Genomic DNA, 16,957 nt, shown 5'->3' on the forward strand with positions numbered 1-16,957 from the left:
TGGAGAGCTAATAGCTGCAGCCCTGGAGTAATGGAAAGGTGTTTTGTAGTCAGCAGCATGACACAGATGGTTGCTGGAAAAGCTGATTGCAGTCATTGTTCTATTGTTTCGCACAACAACAGTGGGGTCAGGTTGTTTTGAACCTCGCTGCTCATGTCGCACAGTGTAATTTACTGAACAGGCGGAGCACTTTTCTCCCGGTGAATGACTATTGACAGCCGGCATCAGTTAAGCATTATCACAGCAGCCATTGACCTCATAGAGACTGCACTTGGACACTATAAGACTTAGACAGGCTGGGTGGGATGAGGACAACGCAACGCAGGTATATCCACCAAACAGCACACGTGTGGGCGTACATGCTTGTACGGACAAAGGCTTGGAGCAAAACAAAAGGAAGGAATATTTGAAACACCTTCTCTTTCCATTTCCATTCAAGTTTGCGTAAGAGGCTATATTTATTGTTGCTACTGAATGTCAAACACAGAAACTAACAAAGACGAACAAGAAGAGAAAATAAGAGTAGAGCACTTAATGAAGGGACACTTCCAGTCAAAAGAAAATTTCCCACCCGAACGATCATTAAAACCAAGCCAAGGTGAACAGGTGAGTGCACTTACTTCTAACAACAAGTTAGTCTAAACTCATGGTGACACATCGACAATCCCTGAGCCAGTTTGTCTGCACATCTCAACCCAACTCACAGTTATAGCTGTGATGCCTGCAGGGCCACTAAGCAGAAAATTTAGTTTTATTTTCATATATATGCCCATCTCTAAAACTAAGTCCATTACGGCAACAGCTGCCCAGTGTAGGCCCAGATAAAAGCAATCCTAAAGTTTATGTAGGAACCTTCAGATCAACCAACAGAAGCTCAACTTGCTGTGAAGAACAGAGACAGAAAACAGAAAGCCTGAACCTGGAACAGATGCCAAAGATTCCTCCATCCTCCCGAGGAGGAGATATGTAAACAAACCTACATTTATACACTTCTGAACCACATGGATTAAAGGAGCATCTGAACAACACATGCATCATTAAATCATTAGAGAATCTGATGTGTAACTACCAAATCACAAGTTGTGAAACAGTGAGTTACGGCTGACCAGAGAACAATGTGATTGAGCAAAGCATTCAGATTGGGATCTGCCTGTATGATCTGCCGGAATTATCCCAAAATTATACACAAATCTGGGCAAGTAGCAGAGGTTAAAATAATAATAATAATTTTTTTTTACCTGGACCTGGACCTTATTTTTGGCATAAAATACATTCATAAGCCCCCCCCGATAGTCAGCCCTGAACTAACAGTGCAATAGTTACACGTTCATTCATTCATTCGCCTTAAAGTACTGGTGGGATAAAGACTAGGTATAAAGGTAAGCTCAGGGAATGCTCCATTGCGCTTCAGAGCAATGACAAAAATAAAAATAATGAATGTAGCTTTCCTAGTTAAACATGTTTTAGGTGTCATGTTTGTGCATTTCCAAGCTACAAGATAATTAACACATTTGTCAGTGGTCCTGTCAAGCAATGAAGACAGCCTTAATTTAGACAGCACTTTACTTCCTTACGTTGCTCTTTTAGAAAGGTGGCAGCTTCCAATCCTTTGTATCATGGGTGCCGTTATAAGCAATTAGTGCTGTTTTGCAGTCGCCTTGGCAACATGCGCAGAACTGGTGGTACAGCATGAGGCCTGTGATTGCCAGGGCCAAACAGTCATCAAGATATTTTTCTTTTTGAGCAATCTGCCATTATTATGTGGAGGCCACTGTTTTCCTACAATACAGTGTTGCCTATTTATTATTTTCCTGTTCTGACAGTTTAGTATTTGTCCACATTCAGGTCCAGGTATTATTCTGTGTCTCCAGGTAAGTTATTAAATTACAAATGTTTTCTGTGAGGCTATAAATAAAATGCACCTGTGTGTGTGTGTGTGTGTGTGTGTGTGATGCGTGCACAAACGCATGCTCGTATGTAAGTGGGTAATGCGGGAAGGTCTTTTTTGTGAAACCACAATAAAAATATAACACAGACAGGATAGGCTGTTGGATTACGTTTCAAGATAGCCATGGGACAGGCTGCACACTGGACAGAGGATGGACTCATCCCTCTGTCTTTCCTCTTCCTGTCTGTATCTCTGCGTCTGGCCTGGACCTGATTTACCCCCAGTTGCTTCAGTCAAACTGCTGGTATCTCTTCCTTTGTATACCTTCCTCGCTTTTCTCTTCTGTGTCTAAACTCAAGGATCCTGGCGGATAGATGTAAAAGTAAAACTTTACCAAAGTAACATATCTCTCCAACATCTAAACTGTTGAAAGGGCTGTACTGTACTGTTTACTTGCTAAAGTTATGAAAAGATCCCTGTTCAATCTACCGTGACGAGCAATATGGCGTGATGCCGTTTATTAGTGACACAGGCTTTGGTCCCAAAATACCATTACAGTTAGTTTTGAGTGCAAATCTCTCCTTTCAACAATGCCTCATTGGTCATGATGCAAAGCCAACTCCAAAGAATGAAGTTTTGAATTTAGAGAAAGCTAATCTACAAATCTAGGGGGCACAAAGAAAAAACTAAATAAAAAAGGTGTCAGCTCATCAGCAAAAGGCAAGTTGACATATTTCAGCAGTGGCACACCATGCTTATTAACAGCATTTACATACAATATTGATTCTGCAGTATTGACTGAGTCTATGGTCCACAGTTTCCGCTGTAGCCTGCCTTGCAGAATGGCAGTTAAAGTGTATGAAGCAGCGGGTGCTTCCGGTACTTCTATGCGTTTCTCTTTCTTCCCTTCCTCTCCGACTCACTGAAATACCCCATATGCACTGTGGTAGACTTGTCCCACTGGAGACCGGACTGGAGCTGGCTGGGCTTTTGCTCTTCGCATTTCCACATCAAAGACATGTCATATTGATGGAGCCTGACGCACACTATCCTGCAGCAACACAACCTGTACGCCAGAGCCCGCATCCAGCATGCATACAAAAACAGAACCAAGAGGCAAATACACTCACACGTATATATCAAACATGTACAGAGTCACACTACTATTCTTTTGACTGTCTCCATGCCAGGTTGTCCGTTACACTTTTCTTCCTCCTTTTTTTCCCCACAGTCATTGTAGCCTTTGTTGTCTTTTTTTCATTTCTTCCTTTCTTCCTGTCCAAATCTGTCTCAGTTAAACATGCCATCATTATAATTCTCTTTCTATATTTCAACTTGATGTTTTCTCCTTTCATTTGTCTCACTCAGACAAAAAACTCCCATCTTCCTCTCCTAATCAGAGTGAACTTTAACAGTTATTCTGTCTGAGCTGTGCCTGGAAATCACGTCATTTGGGCTTGGGGCAGAGCAGGGAGCAGACACCGTGGGTCTCAAGGTAAACCATCAGGCAGTCTTTGGTTGCCCTCCAATCTGTTTGTCAGCCTTTGCTCCTCTCTTCCAGCTGTCTTCACAGGAGGGCTCCCGCCTGCACTGCCTGTGCGCTAAACCTTACCTACGCAGAGCGAGACAATCGCCCCGGGGCTGGACGCCTCAATGTTGCAAACCATAAAGCACTCTTTATTGTTATGCTTTTGGTCGGATTACCAAAGTAACATATCTCTCCAACATCCACTTAATAGTTGAAATGTGATAATTTTCCAGCTTGAAGATCATCATCACATCTGAATAAATTATTTATAACTAATACAGTACCAAAGAAGAAGGTGATACATTCGTAATCAAAAGTGTGTTCATCACAGCCATTCACAAATCAACAGCTTACACAGCTGCAGTGTGTGCGTTATAACACTGCTGGTTTAGATCAAGTCAGAGGTGAACTGTGATGTCAGTGCAGAGCTTTGCTGTATTTCGTTTCCAAAACCCAGTCTGTCCTTGTAAAAATCCAGATTTCCGTCTTTGTGTTGGCCCAGTGTCCTCATTACAGTGTTTAATCAGTCACTGTTTATCTAGCGTTTGACATGCCAGAAAGGGTGCATTTACCATTAGTAAGCTACGATTAAGGGCACTCATTTTTAACACCACAAAGTGACATCGCCATCGCTTCAGAGTCAGATTTACTGTCTTTTTGGTGCCAGACTCTGTTCAATACCACACTAAATCTTGTAGAAGAAGAATCAGTTCATGTACCAAAACAGAGTAAAAACATTTTTTTCAATGGCAACCTATGAGGATGGGGATAAAGCACCTGGTTTGTTTACCTGTGTGCATGAGAGAGTTATTAAAGTGCTGCATAAAATCCTACTGTGGGGGCCCAAAAAGCCTCCTTAATAAATCTCCTGTAACCTACTTCCATTAATGTTTATTTAATGCTTTTCCTATGTGCTCGCTGGCCTCTCCATCCAAGGCCCCACACTAAGCCTGCTTTTCTCCAAACCCCACCACCCCTGCTCCCTTTATCCCCATACCTACTGCCAACAGCCCCTGTGGGCCAAATTACACCAAGGCTGCCCACTGACTGGACATAACCCATCATGTTGACAGAGAGAAAGGGATGAAGGGATGGAGGGCAGAGAAAGAGCACATAATATTAAATGGAAAAAGTCATTTTACTTGCTCAAATCAATGGATGAATGCATTAGCTCTTATTGTATATTAAATCTGAAACTATTTTCGTCTTTTATCTATTTATCTACTTCAAGACAGCCTTTTTGCAATCACTGCCTTTCTCATTTTTGCAGTAAAAACACTTGAAAGGCAGCGAGACTAAAAAGCATTAATACTGCATTAATACTCTGCTGTTTGGTTTTCAAACACTCAGCTTTTGGAGAGAGGAGGACGAGACCATTCTGTTCTGGCTGCTGATATGAGCTGAGGGAGGTTTATGGGGTGAACAGTATTCCGAGTTGAATTCGGGATGTAACCGGTTGCTGGAAGGACGCGATTTAGAGGAGGTAGAGGACAGGGTCGTGAGAAGGCAGATGCCGAAATTTAACACAAATACTAGTCTGCACCTAGAAAATTTGAGATTGCAGGTTTTAAATGTGCTGGGTGCAATGTATACATTTCTGCTAAATATTAATTAAAAATGTCATTATGCAACACCACAGTATGGGCAGATTGTGATTTTCTCATTAAGTATGTAACTTTGACAATGCTTGGAAATCGGAGCACCTTAAAAAAAAAAAGTCAATCCATTACAGACCAATCTATCAAAGCAATACTTGTGATTTGAGCTGAATGTTAATGGTGGAAAACTAAAGTAAACGCACATACAATGTAAGCATTCTGGTGTTTATTAAGTTCTTAAAGAATCATTTAGCTTCGTTTGAATTTAGTAACATTAATGATGCCGAATGGATCAACGTTTGGGCCAGTACATAAAGCTGAATACATTGAATCTTTAGCCAGCCGCTTGGTGCTGAATGTGAACTCAAGGCTTAAAAAAAGAACACTGTGTCTGAGTTCAATATCATGGAAATCCATTAATTTCTCAAAATATTTCACTTTGCATCAAACTGGTTGACACACTGAATGACCGAGTAAGATTTCAAGACTGCTGCCACAACTGAATACATATTAGAAGAAAATGCTCAAATACTGTAGCATTAGAACTATGAAACATCATTAACCTTCACAAATAATGTAACTGTATCCCCAACATATCAAATATATGAAAAGAATGAGCCCACATTTCAGCTCTGGAATATGAACCTGTTTGTTGTGCATTAAGTTAGGCTCATTATACATTCAAGGAATAATTAAATCTGTACCAAACTGAATGCTCATGTGAAAGAATACTCGCTGAAAACCGCTGGACATCAGAACAACATATTGGATAAAACATTTGTGCCTGTGTGATGCTGAGAAAAGCTATCCCGTTCATCCATCTCCGTGGATGCACTGCAGAGTGTTTGTCTTTTTTCTCACCAACACCGTCTGTCTTGTTGGATGCTGCGAGGTGTCATTAGTGGTGATTATTCAATGCAATTCACGTGATACTAATGGGAAAAAGTATTACAAATGCTAAAAAACTTTGCCACAGTTTCTCTGTGAATATAGGTGGTTTCACTAATGTTGATATCAAATCTCTATGGAGGGTGAACCATCTGCTGCAGAACTTCTTGCGCTTTTTATGAGTGAAGTTTCTTTTCTTTTTTTTTTAAAGAGGCCATTAATTAGCCTTGCGAGACAGGTGGATTCACTGAAAATCATTAATCCAGGCTTCAAGCCATCCATTTATGGTCAAATTGTACAAGTTTGGGGCCGATAATCGTGCTATTCTGACGGGCGCTTTCCAGTCGTGCCTCATCAAAGTCAACAGTTGAAGTTCGCTCGTGGTGGATGGTGATGGACAGGAGGTCCATCCAATCACCTGCCAAGTGCTGAAACGGCGCATTCTTTACCAAACACTTTCCTCAAAAACGACTTCCCAGATGGTACCATGTAACAAACCATCTGTCATGACAGGTTAGCGACATGTTGGGCGTTACTGTCATGATACAAAATAAATTCGAGGCTCATCGTACAATCGACACTGGCTATGTCTTTGAGGTTATCATGTCTGAAAACTTTGAAGTCTTAAAGGTGTGATCGGTTACCACTGGACGAGATAACTGCACTGCACAGTTCTGAAGAATGCATTTTCCCCACAACCGAGGTTCAGTAAGTTAAATTCCCATTTTGACACAAGAGTCATGACCTTTACCGGCAGCATTTCTCTCCATCGTCTCACCTACAGCTTCTACTTCCTCTTTCTCTGGAAATTAAAAGCCAGATTGAATGTCAGTTTTACTGTCAATTTATTCTGCCCATCTGTCCCTGAAATATTTATACGTGTAGAGAGGAAGGTTGCGTCTACTTCGGCATTCAAAGCTCTTCACTACAGCACCCAGCTGGTGTTATAACGACTCAATGAAGGGGAGACTTGTGGATGTAATGACTAAATCTGATGAAGGAAAAGAGAGTATATAAATTAGAAATGAGAGGATTAGGTCCATGGGAATGACCTGTTGAATCATGGATAGGCTATCAAAAAAGCAGTAAGAGCACAGGGGGAAAATAATTTGCCGTTAGAATGTTGTCGATGAGTGTATGTGAACACAAAGCAATTTCATGAAGGTGTTGAAGTACACACACATTCACTCTCACCCAATTTTATCTTTGATAACCGTTTATGGTCGATGTCGTCCTTTTATCTCTTTTTTTCCTCATCCAAAGCGATCTCATGCCACATGGAAGCCCGGGGCTTGTGCTTCTCTGTGTAATTTTTACAGAGAAGCAACATGACGATGCAAATCCACTGTGTTTACCACATTCACACTTGTCAAACTGTAAAAGGTCAAGTCTCTCGTTTCCCCTGATCTAATCGGTAAACATCAATTCCTATCTAACATTACAATGACTCGCGAGACACACCTTGAAGGAAAAGGTGTGCATGAGAACAAAGCCAGACATGAATTTAGCAGCCATGAACAACAAACTGAAACAGTCTCTGGATTTAACTCATGTTTAATACATCTTTAGGTTATGTTACTCTAATTTAAATGGATTCACCGCACACTTTAAATACTGAAATAACTATAAATAGTCTAACAGTGCTAGAGATGCACCGGATCCTGATTTTTAAGGTCCTGCCGGATACCGAATCCACTGCTTAAGATCCTGCCGGAACCGGATACCGGATCCTACTCGGATCATCAGCTAGTACATTATAATGCAGTGACAACAACTTTACAGTTAATTTCCTTTCCTTAACAGATGAAATACGCAATAACTTCTAACATTATCTATTTTATTTGAATATATTCACTTGGAACACACCGCTGAAATGTTCAGCTTAACGTCATTTGTGTACAGGCTTATTGTTCTGTTCAATCCAAAGAACAAATGAGAGCAAAAAATGATATTATTACTAAAGAGAATGAGGCCTGGCATAAACAGCAAGCCATAAAGTGCTCTTTGAAAAGTAAAAGAAAAGAGTAAAAGAATCCAACAAAACATAGGCCTACTGCATTTACAAACTAAAATATAGCAAATTTAGCACATGTATAACTCTTGGATACAAAATTTTAATAGGCCTGGTAAATGTAATGAAAAAAAATGTAGGCTAATAGTAGCCTATTAACTGCAGACTGATTTTTTTTTTTTCTCAGAAAAAAAAAAACACTGGGAATCTTGATAATCATCATGAATGCCTACAGTCATGGAACATAGGCTATTTCACTTCTATTTCAAGCACTGAACTGTAGGCTTAATTAGAACATTAAACAAAGTGTGGCACAAAAGACTCGAACCTACTCTCCTGTAGGTTATATTATGAACAACTTCTATAGCTAGCTTTCACAGAAAATGAGCGTTTCCTTTCAGAAAAACAAGACGCTCTGCATTAATCGGCGCAGCCGGTTGCGAGTGTGAGAACGGATGTCTCCAGCAGTGCTGAAAAGTCGTTCACTGGGTACAGAGGTTGGTGGTGGGCAGAGATAAACTTTGGCCATTTTTGACAGCAGTGGAAAGCACTGCTGATTGCCTTTCCACCACTGAAGCGGGTCTTCGGTTAAAGGAATCAGTGGCTCGCTGAAAAAAACGCTGACCTCTGTTTCGGTGCTCAGTGTGGCTGGCTCACACTCTGTGTTGCTGCGGAATAGATCGTCCTAGTTGCTCCAGATACCTGAACAGTGTCGTTTCGCTCGGCCTGTCGCCCCCTCTGTCTCAGCCTGGTCAGATGGCGCTAGCCTCGCACGCGAGTCTTGATCTGATTCGGATATGCGGGAGACAGCCTCCTGCACAAGTAACTTTGATCTGAACCCAGTGTCTTCCACAATGTTGTATGGTTGCAAATCAACAGCTATCATTTTACCGATTGCGGCATGTATGGCATTGGCTTTTGGGTGGTCTGAAGCCCACGGTTGTTTGGTGCAGGGCTCGTGAAGTTGGTAATAGTGGTCTGAGTACTACTCTGTGACTGTGCTGCTGTGGTACCTGTAGCCTCACTGACGTTAGACTCGGCCTTGCACAACTCATACTCAGTTGGATGCTTTGCACGGAGATGTTTTAACAGCGGAGATGTTGAGTAGTGTCTAGTGTCTATACCTCCACGAGCCAAATTTCTACTGCAAAGCGTGCATATCGCGCGACTTGAATCTCCCTCTTTCAGTTCAAAGTACTGCCATACAGCACTTTTTCGGCTCACTGCATCCATTTCCGCCGACGGCTGCTAGCACAATGGAGGTTATCTTCTTTAAACATTTAACGACGTAATCACGTTGTGCTTACGTGCTGTAGGATCCGGTCCGGTTGGGGCACCGGGTCCGGCAGTAACCGAACCTCGTCAAAAACGCCACTATCCGGCCGGAACCGGACCCCGGATCCTGGATCCGGTGCATCTCTAAACAGTGCTGAAGATAACTGCCATTGATGCTGTATTGCATCTAATTTTCGCTCTGCTATGACCTGGCTCATCCTGTTCCCAATGTGGGCAGTTAATCATAATACCAGCACACGACTCTTACCTTCTAAAAAGACTTGCTTAGTTATTAAGGGACAATACAGAAACTCCTTTCTATAGGGCACATGGTATTGACTTGTTTTTTTTTGCATATGCCATGCCTGTAATGGTTAGTGACAGTTACAGTGATTAATCACAATTGCTTGTCTTTTTTCTGACTAGCTGTTTAAACTGTCTTTATGTGGCTTCAACTCTCTTACAAGGTGATTACAATTTCTGTAATCAGCCTGTAGCAGTAAGTGGCCAGCCTGATCACTGATGTACATTTTGATATTAATTGATGGATACTCTCTTTTGGATGTATACCTTCATAAAAATGCCGGGAGCTCTACTGCTCGGGACCGGGTTGCTTGAAGGAAAATATAATGAAAGGAGGAGTGGCTCAAGACTTTTGCAGGGTACCATGTGTCACTTGTTTGCTCCTCATGAAAGCCCATTCTGTGTCTCAAAGCACAACCGGCTAACAATGGGATGAGGTTCTTTGATTTGCTTCTAGATAAAGAAAGGGTTGTATGTGGGGTGATAAAAGATGGGCTTCAAAAGAAAGAAAGAGGGAGAGATTATATTGATCAGATTCCTTCAGTCAGACCCATGGCCCAGCATCTAGTGTGACAGAGTACAGCTCCATTCAATAGCCTTATCATTACCACAGCACAAACCCATTCAGCAGGTCAGCCTATTTGGCCCCAGTTTACTGTCTTTGTTTGTTTGTGTGTGTGTGAGTGTGTGTGCATGCGTGTGGGCAGAGGAAAAAAAAAAAAAATTATATATATATATATATATCGGTTGAATTTCAATTCTTTAAGCCGATGAATCACATTATAAGACCACTTGCAGCACATTTCTTCGTCCAGAACACTGTCAGCCTAATGAAGTGTCCTGAGAGTAGACAATGGAGTAAAAACAAGATTGCATTCACTCAAGATCGTCAGAGTAAATATGCTTAGGCAGCAATGTTGTGTCTCCACTGACAAAGTCAAAAACTGTCATGTGGTATAAGGTGAATCCAGTCAAACCGCAGTGAGACCCTTCATTACAAACCTGGGGTGTATATTAATATATTTTATTTGGACGACCATCAGTGGGATTTTACTCTGTGAAAACTGTTAGGTAAAGGGCAAGGGCTTGATTAAAATACTTCAAGGGGGCAATTGTCAGATTTGTTTGTACAGTTCAGGTGAAGTTATTGATGAGGAAATACAGACAGAGCAATGGAAATTATAATGTAATCAGGTGTTCAACATCCTATAGTTTCACCATACTGCTGTGTGACTGACATGACGTAAATTGACCCCAGCTGTCTGACAGATGCAAGGCAAGAAAAAACACAATGAGAAATTTACACAATCAGTGCAGACTCTGAAAGAAAGGGTTTCCTTTAAATACAAAAGGACATCCCCATTCTTTATTAGATTACAGTCATACATGAGTGAAATAAGTAGCTGTCAAAGGCGCAGAGCTACAGCGGGAGACGTACGGATCGGGGAGAAAGGAATAATGGAGCAGTCTCCACTGGCAACACAGAGGCACAGAGACTATTTTTAGCAAATTAATTTAAGGCTCTAAATAATTAACTGATAATTATCTGGCAATCAAGAGTAAGATAAAATGATCTTCCCAAGAGTTTCTTTGTCATGTGGCTCAGCGGGCGGATGAAGGAGCTTTGTGTGAGTCGCCAGTTAAAAAAACAACAAAAAACTGCCAGTGTCACCACGTAGAAAGGAAAAAAAAAAAAATGACAGGGAATACAGTATGATGTGTTCGCTTGAAGGCAAGTGGATTTGCCCATGATTAGTCCCTAATGAGTGACAGAATACTGGCACTTAAAATGCATGTGTGTGGGGAATAATGCATGTGTGCACCAGCTGTGTTTTCCACACGTTTATATCCACAAACACAAATTATTATTATGTAAATGACCCTGTTACAGTACAGATGACACACATTCAAACATCAATAACAGAGAGCATGTATTTACAAGTGTTCCCGACGGCATTGGAGGCTAAAATTCAGAACAGTGACTAAAAAGTTCAGCAGTGGAGTGGATGTTTGGGGTTCAGGTGGGTTATCTCTTCACCCGGCCCTGACTGAATGTTCCCTGCAATGAGACGGAAAGAGGCGATCACTGGCAAGAGGCTGACAACCAGCCTCTGGCTACATGTATGTGTCCTCCAACCTTTTGAAAAATAAAAGTAACTTCATCACCAGTTAATCTCCTTCCAACAAAGTCTCTGTCTTTCTCATGTGTCACCACAGCTATCCCCGACCCATCACCTTCCCTGTCCTCTTACTGTCGAGCCATCTTTTAAAATGAAGACTGTAATCGGCTCCACTTGCGTTGGACAAGCTGTCGAACAAAGTATGCAGATCCGTCAGTCCATCTTTCTCTCGGTCACGTTAATTTTCCGAGACGCTTCCTCTTTACTTGTCCTTTTTATTATGTATGAATATGATTGACAAACATTGTCAGGCATTATGTAACTGATATTCAATGAAGTTCAGCAGAAAAAAAGCAGAATGTTTAAGGAGCACTGATAACCTTTTCTTTAAGTCAAATCTACTTTGTAAGAGAAAACGTAATACCCATGCATTTAAAGGTGGAAGCTTGACAGCATATGTTTCCATACTGTCTCCTTTTTAGGGTTTTAGAGTTACAAAGAGAGCGCAATTAGTTGACGGCGTGAGGTGTTTGGTGAGAGCTAAGGTTGACAGGCCTACCTAGCCTTCCCACTGCGCAACCTTTTATAAAATCAATGCCACCACTAAACACAACTCTCCCCTGTGGAGCTGGGCCCTGTTACAGCCTCCTTCCCCTTCCACTGACGGGAGGAAAACATAGACAAACAGATAAATTAGAGTCTCCCCAGCTGCCCCTCTCCCATCCTCGAGTCCGTCTGCTATTGTGAAGAGACAACAGTATTGTCAGTAATATTCACAAAAAAACAGGACAAAAAAAGGAAAGACGAAGAAATTTTTGCTTTAGAAACAAGAACCCAACATTTGAACGTCACTCTCTTCAGCCAATTATATTTTCTTTTTTATTTACAAAAATTACAGCACTATCTGTGAAAATCATCAACATGATTGGCTGCCGATGGGTTTAGAGGCATGACAGGTTTCGAGGCTTTGTAAACATCTGAGAATAGGATCTTAAAAGTGACTGGATGACTAAAGAAAACATTTCCTAGCATTATTTCTTCTGAGATACATGAGTTATTCTCTCTAGAAAATACTGCAATAAAGAAAAAAAGAAAATGTGAGCACAGATAAGGAACAAAAAGCCTCATTGTCCCGTCCTCCAGTCACATCTCTAGGAGGGAGCTTTCAGGGATGTGCTTTGAGCACATAGTGGCATTTGGAAACAGTTAAAAATGCTGAATTCCAACATTAAAAATGTAACCGCTCCATGTTTTACACTTTTTAAAATGTTATTTCCCATTCTGCTTTATACTGTATTTTTCTTAAACACTTGAGATGGGTGTCTTTATAATTTCACATGTAAAAATATAGGCTTTTGAGTAACACAAACACAGATTGCGTGTATATGTGTGTACTGCTCTGAACTGCTGCCTGTCTGGGCCAACACACCCTTCCAAAAGTCATTTCAAAACTCAAGACTCTTATGTCCCGGTTGAGTAAAGTTTTAAAAAGCAACGCTACAGTAGGTACAGTAGGTTGTCTGTGTTACCTGCTACACAGCAGCCCCATAGCAGCATGACTGCAGTCATTTGGCAGTCTCTTGCTCTAATTTGCATCAGATTGCATACCCACAGAGGCAGACTCCTCTTAATGGGAAGCATCATCCTCTGCAGGTGGCAGGGAAGAAAACGTGAGTTGAGGACACAGAAATGATCAGCCTCCTTGAACGATCACTTGTCATTGGCTGATTGCTTCCCTGAAGACATCCATTTGTGCCCTGAGATATTTTCAGTGGCTCAATCTCTCTCCATTAACATTAACTGCGCCATTCCACAATGTGAGCACATTAACCCAGTTATTTAGCTGATTAGCATATTAAGGCTGTCACCAGAGTTGATGTGCCTCAATACAATCTCTTCAAAATAAATCCTGCTATGATCCGGCGTACTACATCTGCAATCTAATTGTCACTTACTGTAATGCGTGCGAGTCTGTCACATTGTAGGTGGTTTTATGAAGACTCGATGCAGCCCCCCTCTTATCAAAGTGGGCAGGGGAGAGTGTTGGGCAGCTGGTGGTATTGAGCAGTAGAACAATCTATATCGGTCATTAAAATGCAAATGTGTTTACCAAGTCCAGCTTTGATGCTGCAATAATAACGAGCAGTGTGGAACGATCATGAATCAAACTTGTGTAGCGACCTATTGAGCGCACACAGACGCCATGTAATGAAATGAGAGCTGAAATAAGAGCAGTTTCGATCGTCAATACAACATCCTGTCTTTATCTGGGAATGTGAAACAGAATTAAAAAGCACAAGATGGAGCTGGCATGGCTCCAAAGTTTCATTTCAAAGGTAGGCTAGATTCTGCGCTCGAGATTAAAGACTGTTTTGCGTGAGATGGATAGGAGGGGCCATTGTGCTTTGTAAACAGGGATAGAAAGCACTGCACCTGTTCATGCATTGTAATCCAGTGCAGCTGGATAGACGCATAAGGATGTCTTGATGATTGTGTCATGTTTGGTAGAAAGACAGCAGCAAATCAGCTTTCTTATACGAATACAAGGTGTGTATTCAAAACTCCACACTTTTTAGTTTCTGACCCATAAAACTTAATCAGATTTCACTTGTGTTTCTTTCATCACAAGGTGCTTGTGACCAAGAGTGATGGTCTGTTCATTTAGAGTCATTTTTGCACTTCTGACTGTTCAGTTTTTAGAGCCATATAGATTAGAAACTAGGCAAAGTGGCCTTGCAGGAAGGGAAAGAAAAGGACCCAGAGAAGAAAAGCTAAAAAAGATCTATCAAATGTACACTTCTTGAAAGCTACTCACTAAAGAGCTCACTTGTATTTTTTTTGTAATAACCTTTGCGGTTCTTTGGGTGACAGAATGATTGGCTATGTCTTTTGACTTTACTCCATTCCAGAAATGTGTCATTATAACTTAAAAATACACCAAAAGTGTCTTTCCATCTCTCTAATCTGCCAAGTTGAAGTTTGGATAATGATGTGTTTATGCACCATATTGTAAGGATCCCGCTAGGCTTTTTTGTCTGCAGGGGCCCAACATTCTAACCTCCTGGATCATGCTATTATGCACATCTTGTTAGATAAGCCTCTAAAATCATGCCTCAAAATGATAAACATATCTGTCCACTGCAAGTACAAAAACAAGGCTTTAAAAAGTTCCAAGATCTTAGCAAATCTACAATGTAACAACTTGTAACACCCACTGACTATGACTGCATGGAATACAAAGCTGAATATATCTTTAATTGGCTAACAACTAAATGAGACTCAGTTTGAAACAAGAAAAAGTCTGTGATGTGCAGGAATCTCAACAGAGGGAGAGCGTAGCATATGGATCTGTTGTTTATCTTGTTCATTGGCAGCATGATTACATTTCAAGGTCAGTTTTCTCCATCTTTTTCCACCTCTCCTTTTCTCCATTGACTGGTGATATTTGGGGAGCATATATTTACTGAGAACCCAAGACCAGAGCAGGCAAGCTCAAAAAAAAAAGGACATCCGGTTCAACCCTCTACATGACGCCAATTAGAGAAGCAGGAGTTCAGACGAGAAAGTCGACTTCAAAGACACAAAATGATGTAAAGCCATTACAAATGTTCTGACAGAAGGTTTAGAAACCCTTCAATAGAGCAATCACATTACATGATATAGCTGTTTGTAAGATAAGGTGTAAAAGTGAATGATGTTGGTTCATGTTATGCTGTGTGTAATGTATGGTTTGGCTTAGGTTGAGTAAGGTCTGGCCATTAAGTTTACCTCTGCAACTTCACCTATGGCTATAGTTAGCAGCAAATGACTGAGGCATCACAGACTAAAGTCAGATTTTAGTCGGAAATAATTGTATAAAAAAAGAAACAAGAATTGTTCTTTGAAAAATATGGCCTGAGAAGACTTTTGCAAACAAGTAGGAAGGACAAAATCATTACTAATCACTTAAAACTGACATGGGGAACTGCTTCTGTTTCATCATGAGGGGAAAAATGGAAGAAGAAATGAAGACTTCACAAAATCGAGTGTAAACCCCGGGAGTGCGTGTGGCAAAACAAAAACCATTTAGGACTCTGCTGAGAAAATCTACTCATTCATACAATCTCTGGGAATCCTGAAAGAGTTGGAAACCCTCTTTAGAGCTTAGTTAATCTGAGTGGAAGGGATAGACAGAAGAAAGGAGATGGATAACATGAGAGAGTGAGCACAAGAAAGGAATGGTTGGGTGAGGCAGACTAACTGAGGAGGAACGGAGGGGGGAACTCATCTTTTGCAAATCATCTCATCTCTGTGAAAGCAGACAGAACGATGGAGATGAGTATTACCACTAATCTCCAATCCGCACCTTGAAAAGATGTCAGACTTTCATTTGCCACTAACAAGCTCTCTCTTGTGATCTCCGTAAATGACAAAAGCACTCAATGAGCAGATTACATTGTATTTACTGTCTTACAGTATGGTAGCAAAGAATCTACCACCCTGACTGAAATGACCTCCGTCTCAGTTATGAAGTTACTTATTTTAAATGAGAGCAGGGACATAAATAAATAGGAATAAAAAAGAATATACATTATCTTGAATAACGTCTTGTCATCAGAAGGCTGTGAAATTAAAACTAATCTCAGAAAGGATTATTATCTCTGATCAGTCTGGCATCAGGGAGAATACTTGATACTGTTCTGTTCTGATCAAATCTAATAAGCTTAAAGGTAAGTATAAGGCTTAGTATTCATTTGTGGATACAAAAGCCCATTCTGTGCATAGTTCACTTGTAATATGATAAGGGGATATTGTTAAGGGATTAGGTTATCTCCCAGTAGATCTATTAGTGGATAAGTCCTACCGACTTTCTCGTGAACCATTATCTTCATGGTTGCAATCTTATCTGCACATGTTCCTGCTCAACACACTGTCCATACATAGAGACTCAGAATGCAAGCACATACACAAATTATGGCTTAAACTAACCTCGTGACTAACAGCAGACAGAACCAAATTTAAGAGTGAGATATGGAAACTCAAGGTGGAGTTCCAAAGTGGTGGTCACAAAGGGAAACATTGGGCTTCTGTGAAAAGAATCAAAACGATGGAGAACCAGTGGGATTTCAGCCTGTATCCACAGCCCAGCAGGGTATTCCACTGCTCTGTGTGTGATGATAACCAGAAAGGTAAGGAACAAACACTGCATCAGCAGTATATCCTCCAGTAAAGGCTAAAGTGACATTAAATAACATAACAAAGGGGCCAATCTTCTTCACAGGGAACAGTTTCAGTCAAAGTGGCTCAGTAGAGGGCTTTATGGCCACCATGACAAAAATAAGTCTTTCATATATTTATATATATATA

The 16,957-nt window shown here is 40.9% G+C and overlaps 1 protein-coding gene across 8 annotated transcripts in view; it reads right to left on the reverse strand.

Annotated features, from left to right (window-relative positions):
• The window catches only part of diaph2 (diaphanous-related formin 2), a 366,461-nt gene that overhangs the window by 70,416 nt on the left and 279,088 nt on the right, over positions 1–16,957 (reverse strand). The gene's annotated exons all lie outside the window — the stretch shown is intronic.

The sequence above is a fragment of the Odontesthes bonariensis genome, chromosome 13, assembly GCF_027942865.1.
Source record: "Odontesthes bonariensis isolate fOdoBon6 chromosome 13, fOdoBon6.hap1, whole genome shotgun sequence".
Classification (NCBI taxonomy): domain Eukaryota; kingdom Metazoa; phylum Chordata; class Actinopteri; order Atheriniformes; family Atherinopsidae; genus Odontesthes; species Odontesthes bonariensis.